The sequence below is a fragment of the Octodon degus genome, unplaced genomic scaffold (assembly GCF_000260255.1).
Source record: "Octodon degus isolate 3935 unplaced genomic scaffold, OctDeg1.0 scaffold00021, whole genome shotgun sequence".
In the NCBI taxonomy this organism is placed as follows: domain Eukaryota; kingdom Metazoa; phylum Chordata; class Mammalia; order Rodentia; family Octodontidae; genus Octodon; species Octodon degus.
Genome location: NW_004524597.1, coordinates 15,183,378 through 15,188,573, shown reverse-complemented (window position 1 = coordinate 15,188,573; position 5,196 = coordinate 15,183,378). Strand labels below are relative to the sequence as shown.

General features: G+C 52.3%; 1 protein-coding gene across 2 annotated transcripts in view; it reads left to right on the top strand.

Annotated features, from left to right (window-relative positions):
- Positions 1–984: 984 nt before the first annotated feature.
- Kiaa1671 (KIAA1671 ortholog) overlaps positions 985–5,196 on the top strand; it is a 163,372-nt gene continuing 159,160 nt past the window's right edge. For both annotated transcript variants that reach the window (XM_023711831.1, XM_023711832.1), the window contains exon 1: positions 985–1,078. The gene's annotated coding sequence lies outside the window, so the exon portion shown is untranslated. The remainder of the gene's footprint in view (positions 1,079–5,196) is intronic.

Genomic DNA, 5,196 nt, shown 5'->3' with positions numbered 1-5,196 from the left:
CAGCAACATGCTGGCGCACAGTAGGTGTGCCTGGCACACAGTAGGTGTGCTCCATGAATACTTGTTGAGCAATTGCTGCTCAGTAAGTTCCAAAGAAAATGTAGGAGAATACTAAAGGAGAATAGGTAATGGTGATGAGCCGGCAGTGACCATGGGAAGCCAGGGCTGGGCGCACTCTGCCAGCCTCCCGCTGCCCTTTGCCCTCTGGCCGGGTGGTATTGCAGTGGTGCCTCTAGCCCAGGGCACCCTGTTGCCTGGCGGAGCAGGAGGCTGTGCTTATGTTCAGGAAGAGATTTATCAGTGGGACTTGGAGCGAGTTGGGGGACTCGGGCAGAAGCTGCAAGCAGGACGCTGTGCACTTGTACCCTGAAGTCCTGGCCTCTGGCTTCAGTCCCAACCCCTGGGGCCATGGGCAGGTTCCCCCTCCCCACAAGCCTGTTGTCTGCAAAGGGATGATGGCGAGGGGTGTCAGTGCCCTCATTTCCTGACCCCCTGAAGGCGCCAGGCACCCTCTCCCTCGTTGAGTTCTCATGATGAGGTAGGAGCTACTCCTGAAAAAAGCTGAAGTCCAGAGAGGCAATGTCACTGCCCCTGGTCAGGTAGCTCCAAGTGTGGAACTGGGATTTAAGCCTGCATGAGCTCAGCATCTCCCAAATGCCAGTCATTGTGGGGTAACTTTGAGGGGCTTTTCATATTTGTGAGGCATTGGGACTGTTTCTCAGTTGATGTTTTTCTTGGAACTTGTCTCTTTTAAGTAATAGCTTAATTGAGATATAATTCGCTTACCATCCAGTTCCCCTGTTTAGATGCAATTCAGTGGTGTCTGACATATCCACAGATGGGGGTAACTGTCACCAGGATCAGTCTTACAACATTTTTATGACTGAAATAAACTCCACCCCCTTTAGCAGTTACTCCTGACTTTTCCTCCAACTTCTCCAGCCCTAGATAACTTCTAATCCCCTTTCTGTCTTCACAGCCTTGTCTGTCCATTTTGGCTGTTTTGCCCGGGGAGAACCACACAGCATGTGACTGACGCCTTTCATTTCATAGAACGCGTTCAAGGTTCATCTCCATGGTAATGTGTAGGATTGTTTCATTCCTTTTTTATGGCCGAGTACTGTTCCCTTTTATAGCTATACCACACTTTAATTTTAGATTTTTATCTCCCTTCCTCCTTCCTCCTCTGTCTCTGTCTCTATCTCTGTATTTCTTGTGGTGCTGGGATCAAACCCAGAGTCATATGCATGCTTGGCAAGGGCTCGCCACCGAGCTACGTCCCAGCCCCTTGGTTCATTTTTTAAAACTTAAAAACATGTTAAGAGGTATTTTATGGGCCAGTTGAATTTGATCTCACTCATGTGGAAATCTTGCGCTTAGGCACATTTGTCAGGGTGTGCCGTGGTGCCCATCCGAGCTCCCCGTGCTAACCCCCTCTTGTGTGACTAGTCCTGGCTGCTGCAGCTTTGTCCTGCATCCGCGTGGTTGGTATCTCTCAAGTTTGTGCTGTGGCCTCTACCTCTCTGCCCTGTGCATGAGAAAAGCACATTCCTGTTGCCATTTTCCCCTGGATCCGCTCACTTCAAAGCAGTGACTTTGCCGTGGGATTTGCATAGTGTTCATTGCCTCATAAATGCTGTGCCCATCCTCGGACTGGACTGAAATATGAAACTGTCAAATGTGTGGGTCACTAATGGGACAAATATGACTTCAGGATGCTTCCCAGACAGGCAGCATTGTCCCCTTCTCCAGGTAAGGAAACTGAGCCCTGGCGCAGGAGGAGACCTGCCTGGGAGACAGCTAGGCCGGGTGGGGCCAGGACCCAAACTGCTTGCTCATTCGTTCCCTTTGCTTCCCTGGGTTCCTTTGCCCTTGGCAGTGCCTCTGCTGACGCCCCTACAAGGGTTGTGGAGGCTTTGTAGAGAGTCGGGGATGGGCTTCCTGCATCTCCACTCTTCTCTCTTTCAGGGTGGGTTTCCTGTATAGCCACTCTGAGCCCTGAGCAAAGTTTGGGCATTTGCAAGGCAGCAACTCGGGTGACTGGGGCCCTGGCAGGTTCATGGGTGGTTTCTAGGACCTCAGACAACCTGCTCCTCTGAGGGTCCCGCCACTCCAGGCCCTTGGGCTTCTGAAGCTGGGAACATGGAGCCGGGTCCAGGTCCCTAGGGAGGCTGCTGCACACCTCTGCAGTTCCCCGCTTCTGGAGTGAGATGGCAGAGTCCCCAGGGGTGGGCAAAGAATGCCGACCCTGCCTAGGCCGCTGGACTATTACGCCACAGTTCTGGAAGCCTTCTTCTTCAGTGAGGCAACCAAAAGCTCTGGAAGGATGTGGGCTTGCTCAGGGTCACACAGCCAGCAGGAGCTGATGGGGAGGAGGTGTTGGGATCCTTGCTTCCTGCTTCCTACTTCTTTCCCCCAGATCCTCCTGCCTGGCCCCCTGCATTGGAGGGACTGTCCCTCCTCCTGCAGGTGTGAGCTCTCTGGAGGAGCATGAGCACCCACTGGCCACCTGCCAGGCCAGGGATGTCCTCCTGGTGGCACAGGGAGCCTGCCCATGTACACTGACATGAAGATGTTCTTGGCATCTAGCACCATGCTGGGCAAAGGCCTGGGTTTGTGCCCATCTACCCTCAGGCCGGCCCATGGGGCAGCTGCCTCCGGAGACCACCAGGCTTTGCAGGAGAAGTGCTGCCTGCCACATGTCTGGCTGTAACACATGGGTAGAGATAGCAGCCTTCCTAGGACCCTGCCTGCATGGTGGGTGACTGGTCCCTCTGGTGTCCCAGCACAGTGAGGTTGGCTGAGCAAACAGTGGGATAGACCTGAGCTCCAGTCTTGCTGCTGGTCAAGCTCTGTCACCTGCCATTTCAGTTTTCTGATCTGCATGTCGAAGGTGATGATAATGCCTGCCTCCGGGGCCCTTTTAAGGTCTGGGGGTGCAGTAGGTACTTAATAAATGACCATGTTAATCACAGAAGAGGACAGAGCAAGGCAGTAAGATCCTGGGTTCAATAAGTGTGGGTTCAAATCTATGGCCTCTCCACTTGCTGGCTGCATGATCCTGGGAAGCTCAGACTTCAGCTTTGGTTTCCCTGTCTGTGCACTGGGAATGGCAGTAGAACTGCTGGGAGCTGTGACCCGCAGAGGTCTGAGCCCAGACCCAGGACTGTGACCGACAGCCGTTATGACTGCTGTTAGTGTAGTGATAACATCATGAGGGTGTCCATGCGCCGGCCTCAAACACCCTGTGTTTGTAGCATTGGAGTTGGGTTTCTCTGCACAAGTCAGCAGAGTGCAGGCAGGGAGTAGACACCGTGACTCCTTGGGTTCGGGGACAATGCCATTTCCTGCCCCTCCAGTTCTCCAATAAAGGAAGATGATGCCTAGGCCAGGAGCCTGGCAGGAGGAAGGTTGTGGCCCCAGGCCTATGGGTCACCCCCAATCTCCAGTCATGCGGCAGCACCTCCCACCTCACACCTAGGGTTGTGCTGGGGTTTGGGCTTCAGGTGTGCAGACAGGCTGGGGCCAAGGAGCAGGAGCCATGGTGTGTGTCACCCCCATCCACTGCAGCCAGGCTTGACAGGAACATTTTGTCCATGGTCAGATGGACCTCTGTCCTCCCCAAGTTTAATTTCTCAGCTTTCCACGGGCAATTCTACAGTCTTTATTGCTTCCTCATAAGTGCTGTCTGCTGCCATATTACCCAGACCCTAAGGCCCCAAGACCCCCACACCCAGATTCTTCATGTGGGTATCCTTCAGAACCTCAGCGCCCCCCAGGCTGTGCACTTGGGAGTGATAGGAAACCCCCATCATACAGTTCACATGTGTCAAAACCTTTTGCCAGGAGGTGGGCACCCCCCAACCTGTTCATACCATGAGACCTCTTAAGGCAGGTGTTATTATTTCTATACCCATTTCACAGATGGGGAGACTGAAGTAAGAGAAGCAAAGTCACTCAGAGGCTATCCGTGTGTATTGTACAACTAATGTTTGAGCCCAGGCAGCTGGGACCAAGCTGTGCCCTGGGGTCTGACCTTTTTAATTGTCCTGAAATATATGTGACCATTAACCACTTACCATCCTAACCATTTTTAAGCACACAGTTGAGTGCAGTCATATCACGCGCCTGTCAGCGCCATCCATTTCTAGAGCTCTTTCCATCTTCACAAAGGAAAGCCTCACTCCTGGTAACAATTCCCATTCCTAGCTCCTGGTGCCTTTTTCTGTCCCAGGGAATCTGACTACTCTCAGGAGCTCCTGTAGGCAGACTCATAACCATGTTTGCCCTGTGGTGACCAGCTTGTTTTATTTAGCATAACATCCTCTGGATCCATGTGCATTATTTGTTTGTGGCACTGGGGATTGAACCCAGGACCTTTGCCCTGAGCTACATCCCCAGCTATTTCTTAATTTTTCATTTCGAGACAGGATCTTCTTAAATGGCTCAGGCTGAGCTCATACTTACAGTCCTCCTGCCTCAGCCTCGCAGAGTCTTGGGATTATAAACATGGGGCGCCATGCCTGGTGGGTTCTTCCAGGTTGCGGTGTGGGTCAGAGCATCTTCCTCTTTAAGGCTGGATCACATCCCATTGTGTGGGGACACATTTCTTTTGTCCCTGGAACCTTCGATGGACACTAGGGTTGTTGTGGTTTTTGGCCTGTTGTGAACAACATGGTAGTGAATGTGGTATGTCAGTACCTGTTCAAGTCTTGGCCCTCATGTGTTAGGGTTTCACACCCAGGAGGAGAATGGTGGGGTCCTGACTGGTAGTTCTACTTTCTACTTTCTGAGAAATGTCCCCGCTCTTTTCCATGGTGGCTGCCCTGTTTTGTATTCCTATCAACAGGGTATGAGGGCTTCAGTTTCTCCACATCCTTGACAGCTTTGGGATCTTCTGTCCATTTAGCCATTGTTGGGGTGTGGCTGGCACCTGAGTTTTGTGGGAGACTCTGAGGCTCTTTATCTGTTGGAGCTCCGCATCTGTGTGGGGTGAGGTGCCGGGCTGGGGCTGCTTCCTGTGAGTTGTCTGTCTCCGGGGATGTGTCTGCGGGCAGACTTGGCTTTCCCTCCCTGCTGCTGGAGCACTCTTCTTTTCTTTTCCTTTCCTTTCCTTTCCTTTCCTTTCCTTTCCTTTCCTTTCCTTTCCTTTCCTTTCCTTTCCTTTCCTTTCTCTTTCTTTCTTTCTTTCTTTCT